The sequence below is a fragment of the Lucilia sericata genome, unplaced genomic scaffold (genome assembly GCF_015586225.1).
Source record: "Lucilia sericata isolate MDLA Ls3-8-SP2 unplaced genomic scaffold, ASM1558622v1 Contig000046F_arrow, whole genome shotgun sequence".
In the NCBI taxonomy this organism is placed as follows: Eukaryota; Metazoa; Arthropoda; class Insecta; order Diptera; family Calliphoridae; genus Lucilia; species Lucilia sericata.
In genome coordinates, this window is record NW_023994084.1 from 34906 (window position 1) to 51392 (window position 16487).

The 16487-nt window shown below is 33.3% G+C and overlaps 1 long non-coding RNA gene across 3 annotated transcripts in view; it reads right to left on the reverse strand.

Moving 5' to 3' along the window:
• LOC119615289 overlaps nt 1–16487 on the reverse strand; it is a 68463-nt gene that overhangs the window by 32760 nt on the left and 19216 nt on the right. Inside the window, exon 3 of one of the 3 annotated variants that reach the window (XR_005232398.1) lies at nt 13153–13179. The exons of the other annotated variants lie outside the window; for them this stretch is intronic. This is a non-coding gene — a long non-coding RNA (uncharacterized LOC119615289). The remainder of the gene's footprint in view (nt 1–13152; nt 13180–16487) is intronic. 3 annotated transcript variants of the gene reach the window in all.

Sequence of the window (16487 nt, forward strand, 5' to 3'; positions counted from 1 at the left end):
TGTATAGATCAGACTATAGTCTAGTCTATAGATCAGACTACAGTCTAGTCTATAGATCAGACTATAGTCTAGTCTATAGATGAGACTATAGTCTAGTCTATAGATGAGACTATAGTCTAGTCTATAGATGAGACTATAGTCTAGTCTATAGATGAGACTATAGTCTAGTCTATAGATGAGACTATAGTCTAGTCTATAGATGAGACTATAGTCTAGTCTATAGATGAGACTATAGTCTAGTCTATAGATGAGACTATAGTCTAGTCTATAGATGAGACTATAGTCTAGTCTATAGATGAGACTATAGTCTAGTCTATAGATGAGACTATAGTCTAGTCTATAGATGAGACTATAGTCTAGTCTATAGATGAGACTATAGTCTAGTCTATAGATGAGACTATAGTCTAGTCTATAGATGAGACTATAGTCTAGTCTATAGATGAGACTATAGTCTAGTCTATAGATGAGACTATAGTCTAGTCTATAGATGAGACTATAGTCTAGTCTATAGATGAGATTATAGTCTAGTCTATAGATGAGATTATAGTCTAGTCTATAGATGAGACTGTAGTCTAGTCTATAGATGAGACTATGGTCTAGTCTATAGATGAGACTATAGTCTAGTCTATAGATGAGACTATAGTCTAGTCTATAGATGAGACTATAGTCTAGTCTATAGATGAGACTATAGTCTAGTCTATAGATGAGACTATAGTCTAGTCTATAGATGAGACTATAGTCTAGTCTATAGATGAGACTATAGTCTAGTCTATAGATGAGACTATAGTCTAGTCTATAGATGAGACTATAGTCTAGTCTATAGATGAGACTATAGTCTAGTCTATAGATGAGACTATAGTCTAGTCTATAGATGAGACTATAGTCTAGTCTATAGATGAGACTATAGTCTAGTCTATAGATGAGACTATAGTCTAGTCTATAGATGAGACTATAGTCTAGTCTATAGATGAGACTATAGTCTAGTCTATAGATGAGACTATAGTCTAGTCTATAGATGAGACTATAGTCTAGTCTATAGATGAGACTATAGTCTAGTCTATAGATGAGACTATAGTCTAGTCTATAGATGAGACTATAGTCTAGTCTATAGATGAGACTATAGTCTAGTCTATAGATGAGACTATAGTCTAGTCTATAGATGAGACTATAGTCTAGTCTATAGATGAGACTATAGTCTAGTCTAGTCTATAGATGAGACTATAGTCTAGTCTATAGATGAGACTATAGTCTAGTCTATAGATGAGACTATAGTCTAGTCTATAGATGAGACTATAGTCTAGTCTATAGATGAGACTATAGTCTAGTCTATAGATGAGACTATAGTCTAGTCTATAGATGAGACTATAGTCTAGTCTATAGATGAGACTATAGTCTAGTCTATAGATGAGACTATAGTCTAGTCTGTAGATGAGACTATAGGCTAGTCTATAGATGAGAATATAGGCTAGTCTATAGATGAGATTGTAGTCTAGTCTATAGATGAGACTATAGTCTAGTCTATAGATGAGACTATAGTCTTGTCTATAGATGAGACTATAGTCTAGTCTATAGATGAGACTATAGTCTAGTCTATAGATGAGACTATAGTCTAGCCTTTAGATCGGACTATAGTCTAGTCTATAGAGCAGACTATAGTCTAGTCTTTAGATCGGACTATAGACTAGTCTATTGATCAGACTATATTTTGGACTTTAATTTGGTCTATAGATAAGACTATAGTCTAGTCTATAGATGAGACTATAGTCTAGTCTATAGATGAGACTTTAGTCTCGTCCATAGATAAGACTACAGTCTAGTCTATAGATAAAACTACATACAGTCTAGTCTATAGATCAGACTATTGTCTAGTGTATAGATCAGACTATAGTCTATAGATGAGACTAGAGTCTAGTCTATAGATCAGACTATAGTCTAGTCTATAGATCATACTATAGTCCAGTCTATTGATCAGACTATAGTCTAGTCTATAGATCAGACTATAGTCCAGTCTATTGATCAGAGTATAGTCTAGTCTATAGATCAGACTAGAGTCTATCTGTAGATCAGACCAGAGTCTAGTCTATAGATCAGACTAGAGTCTAGTCTATAGATCAGACAGTAGTCTAGTCTATAGATCAGACTGTAGTCTAGTCTATAGATCAGACTATAGTCTAGTCTATAGATGAGACTATAGTCTAGTCTATAGATGAGACTATAGTCTAGTCTATAGATGAGACTATAGTTTAGTCTATAGATGAGACTATAGTCTAGTCTATAGATGAGACTATAGTCTAGTCTATAGATGAGACTATAGTCTATAGTCTATAGAGCAGACTATAATCTAGTCTACTGATCAGACTATAATATAGTCTATAGATCGGATTATAGTCTAGTTTACTGCTCAGACTTTAATCTAGTCCACAGTCTATTGATCAGACTATAGTCTAGACGATAGATCAGAATATAGTCAAGTCAAGTCAAATCAAGTCATAAGCTAGTTTATAGACCAGAATTGTCCAGATTAAAATAGCCTTGAAAAAAGGATACATGATTTATTAGGCTCTTGATTTAACAATTATTCATTGGATCTAAAATTACTCCTGTTTTTCCCATAACTTAAAATCTTTTGGAATATCAGGAGCCAAATTGCGGCACTCGATAACGACCGAGAATTTAAGTAGTGACTTCGGTCCTTATCGAAAAGCTACAGCTATATCGCTTCGTCAAATGCTTCAATGGCCGCCATCAAAAACCTTAAATTAGTCAGTCTACCACTTGTGCGAATATCGGGAAAGTCTCCTTAAATCGGATGTTGTTACAAAAATCTTTGATGGTATGTAGGTGCAAATTCATGTGATATTTCTACTCGAACTTTTAAATACAATTTTTTGCAATTTTTTTTCTTTTAATTGCAACTTGTAGGGTGTTTAACATTAGCTATTCGAAGCAAATCAAGTCTTTCGGTATTTAAATTAGTTAAAATGAAAAAAAACAACATCAACGAATTATACGTACAAAAAAGTAATTCATACTATCTTGTACATAACTATAATTTTTATATTTTATTATTACTTTTTACTTTAAGTAAAAAACAGCCCAGAAAAATGCAAATAGCAAATGAACGGACGTCAGACGTATTGGTAAGTGTTTTTGTTGCTGTTGTAACTTTTAGTTTTTTGGTTTCGTGGTTTTTATCTTTAAGCCTGTCAAACATTTCAATCATTGTTAAAGCAACCAAGTTTTAAAGTGAAGTCAATAAATTGACCGGAGGTGAAATTGAAAATAGAAAATTGGTCAGATTATTTTCAAAAGATGTTAAAAATCTCACAGAAATCAAGTACACAAACGGGCAATTTTTGTTGAAACTAAGTGAAAATTTATTTATTAAAATTAAAATAATAAAATGATGTAGATAAATATAAATTGAATTTCAACCAAAGAAAATATCGTTACTTTTGATTTTCATAGTAAATCATTAAGATTTAGTTAGCAAGATAAGGAAATTATTCATTGATTTTAAAACAGTTTCTTTAAACTGAGGTCAAAGAACTATTCAAATTTATATCGTAGATCTTAAAAAGTCATTTAATGATAAAAGCTCAAATCCTTTGGTTTTACATAAAAAAATTGAAAGGAACTATTGTATTTTTAAGCCACAATGAAAATTCAGTATCTATCGCTTTAATCCTTCCACTCCAATTAATCTAAAATCCATTTTAATTAACACTCAAACACTAAACTAACTTTATAGTTTTATTTTTTTCGTTCATTATTTTTTTTTTTTCAATCTATGCACCAAAAAAATAATGGCATGCATTGCTAATAAATAGTTAAATTCTGTTGTTGTAGTTGTTTTTTTCAATAGCCATTGTTGTTGTTTTTTTGTTATTCTTAATATATCCGCATTCAAAATGCCTTTTAAGCTTAATATTGGATGCATTAAAACGTCTATGTGTCTGGTCATTTTGTGAATCAGCGCTTGTGCCGCGCTAAAACTCCCCAACGCCAAATTGGTCGTTTCAGAGGTTGTTTATAGCAAATGCTAGCAGGCAGAGCTTGAAAAGAACGAAGAATTGTACGAAGTTAAGTATTAGCAATATCAAAAGAGATCCACAACATAGGCTACTTTTAATTTGATATATTTAAAAAGTTTTTGGCTAGGACCGACAACAAGGCTCCTGAAAAGGGCATATAAGAAATCTAAACGTAAATAAGTCTATTAATTATTGGGCATTACAATTCATTAGTATTCATGTCTGGAACTTAACTTCAGCACAAGTTGTCCAAATTACGAAAAGAAAGAGATGACATTTGAGTATTTGAAGGTCTGTCTTAAAATGGTCAAAGCCGATAAATGTGGAGTGAAAGAATGTGAATATTTCCCTGAATCTAAAGATCTGGTCTGCTTTCTATTGCTTCCTTCAGAGTTTTCAGATTGATCTTACTCTGTATATCTCTTTTATTCGAAAAGTGATGACATTTTAGAATTTGAAGGTCTCTCTTGGAATGTCCAAAACCTAACTACTTCCATCCCCTGAATAATAGAGTTAGAATATTCTGATTGATCTTACTCTGTCTCTCTCTTATACGAAAAGGTTTTCAGTCTCATCTGCTTAAATGTGTTGCCGTTGCCTCCAGCATGTGCTTCGTAAACTGGGGCGAACGGCATAATTTGTGGGCGTAAATATCAACTGCACGCTCCTCTTCTGTTCTGCTCTTTATAGTTTTATAGAAGCAATGAAAGAATGTCGAAGTGCTTTACGTGAACACCTGCAGTGTTGGCCTTATTTCACGGTGGTCTTTTTCAACAACTGGGTCAGCTTATTTAACGACTCACCAACGCTCCATTGTGTATCTTACACGCAGGTGGCAATTTTTGTACATGGCTGTGCCGGTCCATGTACAAGCACATTGCTCAAGTACTCGAGTTATCCAATATCTTGCCATAGTCCAAGCGCTTGAGTCAAGCTCAATCTAACCCCGACAAATGAAAAGGCAATCACTGGTTAGAGTCGACAGAAGGGACGGACCCAACATTAGGTTAAAACACCCATTCTCATCATATAAAGACTCACCCCAATGCATTCCTGGATCTCTTAAAGTCGCCCAACCACACTACTGAGATGGTTTCTGTTGTTTAGGCAACAGCACCTAGGGACGTAATTGGTGGATCGAAATATTTAATTTGCTATAGACTTATTTAAGTGGCCACAAGGACCTACTGTGATAAGTTGAGCATGTTTGAGTAAACTCCAACACACTCAACCATGAAGGAAAATCGCTTAGAGATTAAGGTATAAGCAACCACTTCAATCTCCGCCAAGTCACTCTATCCGTTATTCCGACATCTTCACAGGTATGACTCAGAATCCTCTTATCTACCAGATACAAGTATCTGATGGCACACCGTACACCAACACATACCCAATCTTTGCATTATCAGCTCTAAAACAGAATTTTATTAATTCAAAGCCTTGCCCTGTGGTTTGTACCGCTCCTAGAAATTAGGTGCGCTAAAGAAACTTATCCCGAAAATGTATATTTCACCATGTATCAATCTTTTAACCAAGCGCCCCTTCCCTCGAATTTGGTTTTTAAACACAGCCACTACGTGGATCCCGAAGGAACCTCAACCAACTGACCAGCCAGGACAAAGTCCTGCGGAGTTGTAGTACCAGATTATATGGTACTACATGTCAAATCATTCCAAGGAAAGGCCGAGGATACATTTGATCATCACAAGTTTTTAGTATCGGCAGACTAGAGGTACTGGTAGCACCACTATACCTCGGGATTGCAATACAACAAGATGGGGTCTGTCATCAAGGAAACATGCCCCGACTTCGTCGGATCAAAATCACCCGACGAAGTCATAAAGGAGAAAAGTGCATTAACAATGTTTATCCTCTCATGGATGCGAAAGTGGACGCGACTTATAAACGTCAATGTTGAAAGGAGAACCCAGTTTAAAACAGCTAACGTGTCAAACTAATACAAAACACGATTAGAGCCTTAAACGTTTCATCATCAACAATGCGCTGCTGCTCTCTGCACAGAAAAAATTATCAGTAGTTTATTTTCAATTAACATGTTTTTCTCTTTCTTTAATTTTAATTTAAGCAATTTTTTATTTGTCTTAATTATCTCGTTGTTTAAAACCTAAGTTTACAAATTTGATTAAATTTTTAATTGATTCAATTAGTTTTTTAATTGATTGAAAAAAATTTTCTGGCCAACTTTTCTATTTTAGTTTTTTTTAAATATTTTATTTTGATTTCTTATGCTAACGATGTTTATAATTCTTAAATAGTCAATACGATTTTAGGCATATAATATTCAAGTTTCATGACAATTTATAAAACACTTTATATGTTCAAATTTGATAATAAAGTGATATTTTTTGTAAATGCTCAACGCATTGTTAAAGGTCAAGCATTCCTTTAACATTGTGAGTAATCAATTAATAATTTGATTGTTTTAATCATCAACTTAATTGGTTTTTAATACATTTTTTACCAAACAAACTAATTCATTTGATTAATAAATTAATAAAAATTAGATTTTATTGTTATTAAATATTTAATTTATACAATTAATGAATTAATCAATTTTAAATTTTGTCTCAATTATTGATATTAATTGTTCTGATTAAATCGTTATTTGGAAAAAAAAGTATTATTTTAATTTTTTTACAAATTTGATAATTGATATCATCATTTTGGTTATAGGTGCAAAACTTGCTTGATACAATTATTTTGATAATTGAAACATATTTTTAGTTTTTTCTGTGTGGCACCAGAGTCACGTTATCCTTCTTAGGATTTATGTGGACTAACGTTGTTGTTACTTTTCTGTTGCATTGTTGGATGGATTGCGAAACTTAAGTTTGTGTTTTTAGTTTTGAGATAACCCGAAGAACTAGGTCCATCTCGAAAGAAATTTTGCAGATTCATGAGTACTGCAAACTGTTCAAACTGTGAAGTCCAAAGACGGTACAAAATGCAACGAAGCTGTCTATTGTCACTGCAAATACGCGCAAATTAGGTATATTATGGCGACTGCGGTACAAATCCGACTCATGTTTCAGCAAATGGGCAAAAATCGTGAAGTAGAAACAAGGTTCTTAAAGCGCTAGCCGGCAGTACATGGAACCCCCAACGCAAACACATAGAACACTTAGGAGGTCAGTAGTTAAGAACGATTATGGGAAGGTTCTCCTAGCCACGAAATACAACTTCTTGCTGCCAAAACAGTTCCTCCTGGGATTAAGATCAAAGAGTTAAAAGTTCCAACGAGATGCCAGATAATAAGCAATAAGATTTCGAACCAAAATCGTATAAGGTAGCTTGGTTCGTCAATCATAAAGAAGCAAATGATATAGTCGTTGCAGTATCTCGAATAAATTTTGTACTATTTAGAGATCGCTCATTTCTAGTTAATAGATTCTTAAAGATTCTATTCCTTTAAAAATCTGCACAAAAGATTTTCGTTTTCATATACTAAATTGGAAAATGCGAGTAACACGCTTTATAGCCGTCGTACGAGGAGTAGTTTACTGGTTGAATGCAACATATATACGACTAACACGTTGCATTCAATTGGGAGTGGGTCACACAGCTGTGATGTTTTTTTTGTTTGTTTCTGGTTCCTTTTTCTGTGATTTTACGAATTGTGTAGTAGAGAAGTAAACACTATTATTTGTTGTTATTGTTTGGAACAGTGGTAGTCGTACGAGTAGTAAAGTATAAGACGCAGTGCTACGATAGTTTAAGTTGTTGTTAAGTTTTGTATAGTTTGTTATGGTCTGGACAGAATGAAAAAAAAACACAAAAAGATCTTTATATCCCAAAAAATAAAAAAGCAACCAAAATAAACGATCTTACGTAGACAGAAAGCAGTAAAAATAAGTAAACAATTTTTCCAAAGATGGTTAGTGTTTGGATCTTTAGAGAACCGGCCAGCCAACTCCAACTGCCATTAGGGTTTTGCAGGTATGTGAAAACATACCATTTATGTGTATGTAAGAATGTCGGTATGTTTGGAATGACTATGATGAGGTTTGTGACTTCTAATGGAAGTTCGGCTGGTAGTAGTTGGGATGGTATGGGATGGTATGACTCCAATTGACTTTGAAGTTAAATGAGTTTTTAAGTTGAGTATGTTTTTGTCGAATGGACAGACGCTTAGACAGACATACAATGGCGACTACGCTGCAAACAAATAAAGTTTTGTTGGTACATTGTTGTTGTTTTTTTTGTCTATTTATGTTTTTTGTTGATTGTGTGTTTGTGTTTTGGCCTGATGTTTGGCTTCTTCGTCTTCTACAGACTTTTAACAACTTCGAACTCCTAAAGCTTAATGCAACTTTTATACCCCATCGTACATTGTAGTTGTTAAGAGTTGTTGTTGTTGTTGTTGCTCTTGGTTATATTCATTCTATTTAATATTTTTTGTCTGTAAGAGTACGTTACACGTACGCTGGTTGTTTGTTTGTTTGTTTTATATTTCTGTTGCATTGAAATAATATTGTGTTGACGGTCTCACCTGGTTATGGCTTAAGCAGTCGTAAATTTTTCAATTTATCAGTTTTTGATACTTTTTGTGTTGTTTTTGTTGTTTTTCATTTTGTGTATTTAATTCACTTTTTTCGGCCACTTTCTACCTTCTTGCAATTTGGCCACAAAACTAAGTTTTAAGTCATACAAATCTTAACGAATACATACAAAATTATTTATATATGTTGTTACCGCGTAAGTATGTCAGTGGCCTTTGGCCACAGCCCTTTTCGAAAAGAGTCAGCTGTGGTGGCTTGACTTACTGGCCACTCATTGGAATGCAGTCGGCCTAATGTGTAAAAGCGTATAAAACCATCCTCCATTCTACATACATTTACACATACATGTGTAAAGTAAGTAGTATCTTAATGCCACATTTCTTGTGAGGTTTCTCTTTAATTCAGATAATAATTTGTATGAATCGGTTGTAATTTTTGTTGTTGTTTTTTTGGGGTTTTTGATTTAACTTGTTCTTAAGTATGATTAAAAACGTAAAAGTTTTTGTTTTCGAAATTATGTCAGTAGTGTTTGTAGTCGCAGCCGCATCAGTGATTGACCCCCCAGGAAATGAAGGATGTTTAAAAGAAAGTTTTGTTTCTTTTGAAATTTAGTTCGTCGTATTAAACAGAAGAGAGATGTAAGATACAAAATAGTAATTATATACTACCAAACAAATAATTGACCGCAAAGAAAATGTGGTTGTAGTAAAACTATGTTATTTGTAATGCAACAATGTTTTCAATTGTTGCAATAAAACTTCATATGTGTAAATTAACTACTTCCGTAAAAGTAATTACTACAACATAGGAACTTTAAGAAATCGTAGACCGCACCTTATAAGTAGTGGCCAGAACCATTAAACATTACTCGGTATTTTTTAATTAATCTACTCTTTCCGGAAATTTTGCAATAAAACATTTTATTGTTGCTTAAGTTGCATTTTTGAACGTAATGGTCCACAGACACCTAATTAAAGTCGGACATTTCCAGTGACACGATTCCTGTTAGGTTAGGTTATTGAGGCAGTCGGCCATTTGACCGACTCACTTGGGTCCTAATGTTCCCGTTGTGATACCCTATAGCGGATCCTGCCAAGAGAAGACCAATCTATGGGACATTACATGTCCGTGATTAACATGGTGTTAAACCAGCCAGAGGCACGAATGAACGATTCAATCTTATATATGTCTATATTAGATAAAGCCGCAAGTTCATGCAATATTGGACTGCCTAGAAACTCAGTCCTGATATTAGCTAGGGCAGGGCAGAGGCAGAGAAAATGTTCTACAGTTTCCTCTTCTTCCTTACTTTGACAGCTCTCATCCTTGGAAGCCCCATCAGACAGAAAGACCTTCGCTCATCATAGAGAGGCCAGGTCATTCTTGATGTAGAGCAATAGGTCAGTGATGACCATCTGGTCTGAGCAGACCCATAGAGTTCATGCTGAATAAAAACCTTACAGCAAGAAAGCGGAACACCGACTAGTGTGTAAGTGTCCCCTATATGAAGGCGGGAGCCAGTTTTTGCTAGTTCGTCCGCTTTTCTGTTTCCGGGAATATTAGAATGACCCGATACCCAGAGTAGTTCCAGGCACGAATGGTTCGCCATCTCGTCAAGAGAAACCCGACATTCGCGAACCAGTCTGGATGTCGTGTAGACACCAGTTAGAGACTTTATAGCTGTCAGTACAAATTCGGATATTAACATTGTATATCCTATAGTACCTCATCCAGTTAACCGCTCTTTTTATAGCTGAGATTTCAGCCTGTAGGACGCTGCAGTTATCGTTCAGCTTAAAACATACCGCTTTATTTAAGCGGGGAATAAAGAAACCACCACCCACGCCTGTAGTGGACTTAGATCCATCAGTAAAAATGTCAAGTGTTTCGCCTTCTGAGAAGGATGGTTCATTTGACATCATAACTGTGAATCTTTTGTCCGGAAGGAGCGTGGGAGAGCAGTAATCTATATTTTCGGGGATGTAAGTCATACTTCCCAGGATAGATGCATGACCATGTCGGTTTGGCTTCCATATTCCGGCAGCATGAAGTCTGACTGCCGAGTTTAATGCCAGTTGCCTGGCCATCAGATCGGCAGGCAACCAATGCATAAGTGTGAACAAAGTCTGTGATGGCGTACTTCTAATCGCACCGGTGATCATTAGTGCAGAAGCTCGCATTATTCCTTCAGTATGATTGCAGTAGGTGGATTTTTCCAAAGCTTTCCACCAGACAAGCGCTCCATACATTCCTGTGTTATTTAATTATTTTCTTACAAAAGTTCAATACCTTTCCACAGGTCGATGTTCTGCATAGTTTTGTGGATTTGCCTCTTGTGGTACAAAATTGTCATTATTGTTTGAATATGACTTAAGAGCCTTTTGTCGATATCGATCGATCGGTCCAGAAATAGAAGGCGCTGTTTAAAGTTTGGTAAAACCTATTTTGTAAACACTCCATAATAGATATTTCTGCGTTTATTAAACCTTATGTCACAAATGATTAGCTTATTATTATTGAATATTACCTCGTCCATCAGCTGCATAAAAATCTTAACCGTGGAAGTTGGAAAAGTCTCTCGGTAAGTAACAAGTGTACTTTCGTATCATCAATATTTTAAAGATTGTCATGTATATCTTCCGAGTCCTAATAGCGGAGTCGATTAAGCTATGTCCGTCTATCTGTCTGGCGGTCTGTATGTTTATTGAAATAAATTTTCTGAAGACCCCTGATATCTTTGGAAACTATTGCTATTTAAAATCTGCAAAATCTAACCATAATAATAACGCAGATATGAGTAAAAATCCGATACATAAAAAATAAGATTTTTATGCATTCTTAAGGTACGTTCACACCTATCAAATATTTGATGAAAAAGACGTAACCATTATTTTTTTAAATTTATCTTTGATTCAACATGATTTTTGTAATTGCAAATACTTAATGTCGAAATAAAAAATAAAGACTGGTATCGTCAAAGATATATAATGCTTGTGTGAAAGAAATCAAAATTTCAATTTGTAGGGGTCATATCAAGATCGTCAAATATTTGATAGGTGTGACCGCAGAATTATACAAAACGTAATAACAACAACATACAGCTTGATACGGTAAATGTTGTTCGTGTAATATATTAAAACAAAACCGAGCAAGAACCATACGTTACTTATGAAGCTGTGTGTTATTATTGTTGTTATTTATGTTGGAAATTAACCCGTAATGGGAAAAAATGATTCAAAAAATTCTATATGCTAATGGGGTGTTATTTGTAACTGTTATAACAACGACCATTTTTTGGTACTTTTTCGCTCATCAAAAGGTACTTTTTGAATTTTTTATAATATTGAATATGAAATTAAACATGTAGAGCCTGAAGTAAATGAGAACCTACAAAAGGGAATTTTTGGTACTTGTTCGTTCTTCAAAGGGTACTTTTTGAAATTTTCTATAATAGTGAACCTAGAAATATGAAATTAAACATGTAGAGCCTGGGGTTAACCTAGATGAGAACATACAAAAGGTAATTTATTGATACTTTTTCGTTCTTAAAAAGGTACTTTTTGAAATTTCTATAATATTGAAACTAGAAACATAAAATTAAAAGTCCGGTATAAATTAGAACGTATAAAAGGGGACTTTGTGATACTTTTTCGTTCTTCAAAAGGTACTTTTGGGCATGTAGAGCCCGGAATAAATGAGAATCTATAAAAGGGTACTTTTTAGTGGTTTTTCCTTACTTGTACTTGTACTTTTTAAGTTTTCCATAATATTGAACCTAGAAATCATGTAGAGCCCGGAGTAAATGAGATCCTATAAAGGGTACTTTTTCGTTCTTCAAAAGGTTAACTAAGATAATATTGAAGCTTGAAACATAAAATGAAACATTCAGAATACTGAGGGAATGAAAATCTTTAGGAAAGGATTTTTGGTCTTTAAGATTTTTAGTGTGCATTTTTTTGTACATTTTGTTCTGATACCTTTTCGTCATTGAAATGGTACTTTTTGGATTTTCTAAATTAATGAACCTGGTATTATACTTATAGGATTATGACGGAATAAAAATGTTTATGAGTAAACTTTTGATACTTTTTCGTTATTAAACCTCGAAACATAGAATTAAACACGCAGCGTCCTGACTGAATGAAAATCATTTTAGGATTTTTTTTGCAATAAAATACGTACACTGACTCTTGTTTTTTAAGACACTATGGTGGAGATTCGACACCGCCGAATTTACAACTCTAACTTGTTTTCTTCTGAGTTTTTTGCCGTATTAATTTGGAACTTTCTAAACTTTATACGACGTCAATCAGAGCATTTAATACTAATTTAATAATAATAATAATAGATTTTTATAAAAGTACATATTGGAGACCATTTTGACCGAAATATTGGTTGAAAATTAATGAGTTAGAACAATATCTGACATACGTTTTAAGGCCAAGGAGATCAATAATATATAATTTTATGGACCAAGGATGCTTCAGCTTGTATATACGTTTTTTTCTGACACTTACTGGTTACATATTTTGGAACTTATATATTTCAAACACCTTTTTCCTCATTATAGTACTAAACTAAATTAAAAATTAACTTACGTAGAGAACAAAAGGAAATCAAATTACCTGCAAATAAAAAAAAACATGTTAATCAAAGTGATAAAAGAATTTCATATTGTAATTGGATAATTCAGAAAAATATGATAGTTAAGATAAAATGCTGAAAAATACTTAATTTAATTAATTAAACTTTTTACATCTTTAAAAAAATTTAAAGACAATACACAAATGGTTTTAATAATTAAAAATCTAAGAAGTGTAAAATAAACAATTAAAGATCATATAACTCAAAAAGAACATTTTTTGGACATTAATAAAATGTTTAAATTTTCTAGCCATTTGGCAAAAATAAAAAATTAATTAAAAACAATTTTACAACATGACAATTTTAACCTCAAATATTAAAACAATAAAACTCTTGTACACATGCAAATAAAAACTTGAAAACAAAACAAAAACTCTATTGTACAATAAATGTTTTCAAGACGGCAACAAGACCTTCAACCTTGGTAGGAACGAAACCAAGCCAAAAAAAAAATCTACAAAAAAAACAGCCAAGTCATTCAAGCAGCCGCTAGTCAGACAAGACTCGAGCAAAAAAGCTCAACAGCAGCAACAGATATGTCTATAATAACAATAACAAACAAAGATATATCCAAAATTTAAAAATTAAAGACAAAAAACTTCAAGACCAATAACAAGAAACCAAGTTTTGCAAAAAAAAAAAAAGAAAAAAGTTTAAAAAGGGTTTGGCAATGTGAACGAACGAATAGTAGTAGTACACAGAGCCTCAGACGACCAAAATATAAAAATACAACCATGACACAACAAGAACAAATCCCCTTCAAAAAAACACAACAACAGCAATAAAAGCAATGTACATAAATTAAAAACTATTAAAATACTTAAATAGTTTTTTGCTTATTGTTGTAATTTTTTGCAAATTAGCCTTAAATGATCTTTTTTAACCAAATGCTTGTTGTTTACACCACAAACAACTTCAACAAACACAAAAAAATATTATTTTTTTCTTATTATATATAGTGACAAATCCTATTACTTGAAGTATAACTTTAGATGTTTTTGTCCATTAACTGAATGAAGAACAACAATAAAAACGTTAGTTGGTAGATCAGTAATTATGGCTTAAAGAAACGATAAAACGGTTACAAAAACACAATTATTAAAGTGTGGTACCCAGCACCCTTTAATGAAATTAAAATGGTTCGTTAAAAAGAAGCAATGACTAGATAATGCGAAAATGTTAAAGTTTAACAAAATTATAAAATAAAACTTGATGACACTCTAGTCTAGTCTCTAGTCTAGTCTATAGTCTATAGTCTAGTCTATAGTCTAGTCTATAGTCTAGTCTATAGTCTAGTCTATAGTCTAGTCTATAGTCTAGTCTATAGTCTAGTCTATAGTCTAGTCTATAGTCTAGTCTATAGTCTAGTCTATAGTCTAGTCTATAGTCTAGTCTATAGTCTAGTCTATAGTCTAGTCTATAGTCTAGTCTATAGTCTAGTCTATAGTCTAGTCTATAGTCTAGTCTATAGTCTAGTCTATAGTCTAGTCTATAGTCTAGTCTATAGTCTAGTCTATAGTCTAGTCTATAGTCTAGTCTATAGTCTAGTCTATAGTCTAGTCTATAGTCTAGTCTATAGTCTAGTCTATAGTCTAGTCTATAGTCTAGTCTATAGTCTAGTCTATAGTCTAGTCTATAGTCTAGTCTATAGTCTAGTCTATAGTCTAGTCTATAGTCTAGTCTATAGTCTAGTCTATAGTCTAGTCTATAGTCTAGTCTATAGTCTAGTCTATTGTCTATTCTATAGTCTAGTCTATAGTCTAGTCTATAGTCTAGTCTATAGTCTAGTCTATAGTCTAGTCTATAGTCTAGTCTATAGTCTAGTCTATAGTCTAGTCTATAGTCTAGTCTATAGTCTAGTCTATAGTCTAGTCTATAGTCTAGTCTATAGTCTAGTCTATAGTCTAGTCTATAGTCTAGTCTAGTCTATAGTCTAGTCTATAGTCTAGTCTATAGTCTAGTCTATAGTCTAGTCTATAGTCTAGTCTATAGTCTAGTCTATAGTCTAGTCTATAGTCTAGTCTATAGTCTAGTCTATAGTCTAGTCTATAGTCTAGTCTATAGTCTAGTCTATAGTCTAGTCTATAGTCTAGTCTATAGTCTAGTCTATAGTCTAGTCTATAGTCTAGTCTATAGTCTAGTCTATAGTCTAGTCTATGTCTAGTCTATAGTCTAGTCTATAGTCTAGTCTATAGTCTAGTCTATAGTCTAGTCTATAGTCTAGTCTATAGTCTAGTCTATAGTCTAGTCTATAGTCTAGTCTATAGTCTAGTCTATAGTCTAGTCTAGTCTATAGTCTAGTCTATAGTCTAGTCTATAGTCTAGTCTATAGTCTAGTCTATAGTCTAGTCTATAGTCTAGTCTATAGTCTAGTCTATAGTCTAGTCTATAGTCTAGTCTATAGTCTAGTCTATAGTCTAGTCTATAGTCTAGTCTATAGTCTAGTCTATAGTCTAGTCTATAGTCTAGTCTATAGTCTAGTCTAGTCTATAATCTAGTCTATAGTCTAGTCTATAGTCTAGTCTATAGTCTAGTCTATAGTCTAGTCTATAGTCTAGTCTATAGTCTAGTCTATAATCTAGTCTATAGTCTAGTCTATAGTCTAGTCTATAGTCTAGTCTATAGTCTAGTCTATATTCTAGTCTATAGTCTAGTCTATAGTCTAGTCTATAGTCTAGTCTATAGTCTAGTCTATAGTCTAGTCTATAGTCTAGTCTATAGTCTAGTCTATAGTCTAGTCTAGTCTAGTCTATAGTCTAGTCTATAGTCTAGTCTATAGTCTAGTCTATAGTCTAGTCTATAGTCTAGTCTATAGTCTAGTCTATAGTCTAGTCTATAGTCTAGTCTATAGTCTAGTCTATAGTCTAGTCTATATAGTCTAGTCTATAGTCTAGTCTATAGTCTAGTCTATAGTCTAGTCTATAGTCTAGTCTATAGTCTAGTCTATAGTCTAGTCTATAGTCTAGTCTATAGTCTAGTCTATAGTCTAGTCTAGTCTAGTCTATAGTCTAGTCTATAGTCTAGTCTATAGTCTAGTCTATAGTCTAGTCTATAGTCTAGTCCTATAGTCTAGTCTATAGTCTAGTCTATAGTCTAGTCTTAGTCTAGTCTAGTCTATAGTCTAGTCTATAGTCCTAGTCTATAGTCTAGTCTATAGTCTAGTCTATAGTCTAGTCTATAGTCTAGTCTATAGTCTAGTCTATAGTCTAGTCTATAGTCTAGTCTATAGTCTAGTCTATAGTCTAGTCTATAGTCTAGTCTATAGTCTAGTCTATAGTCTAGTCTATAG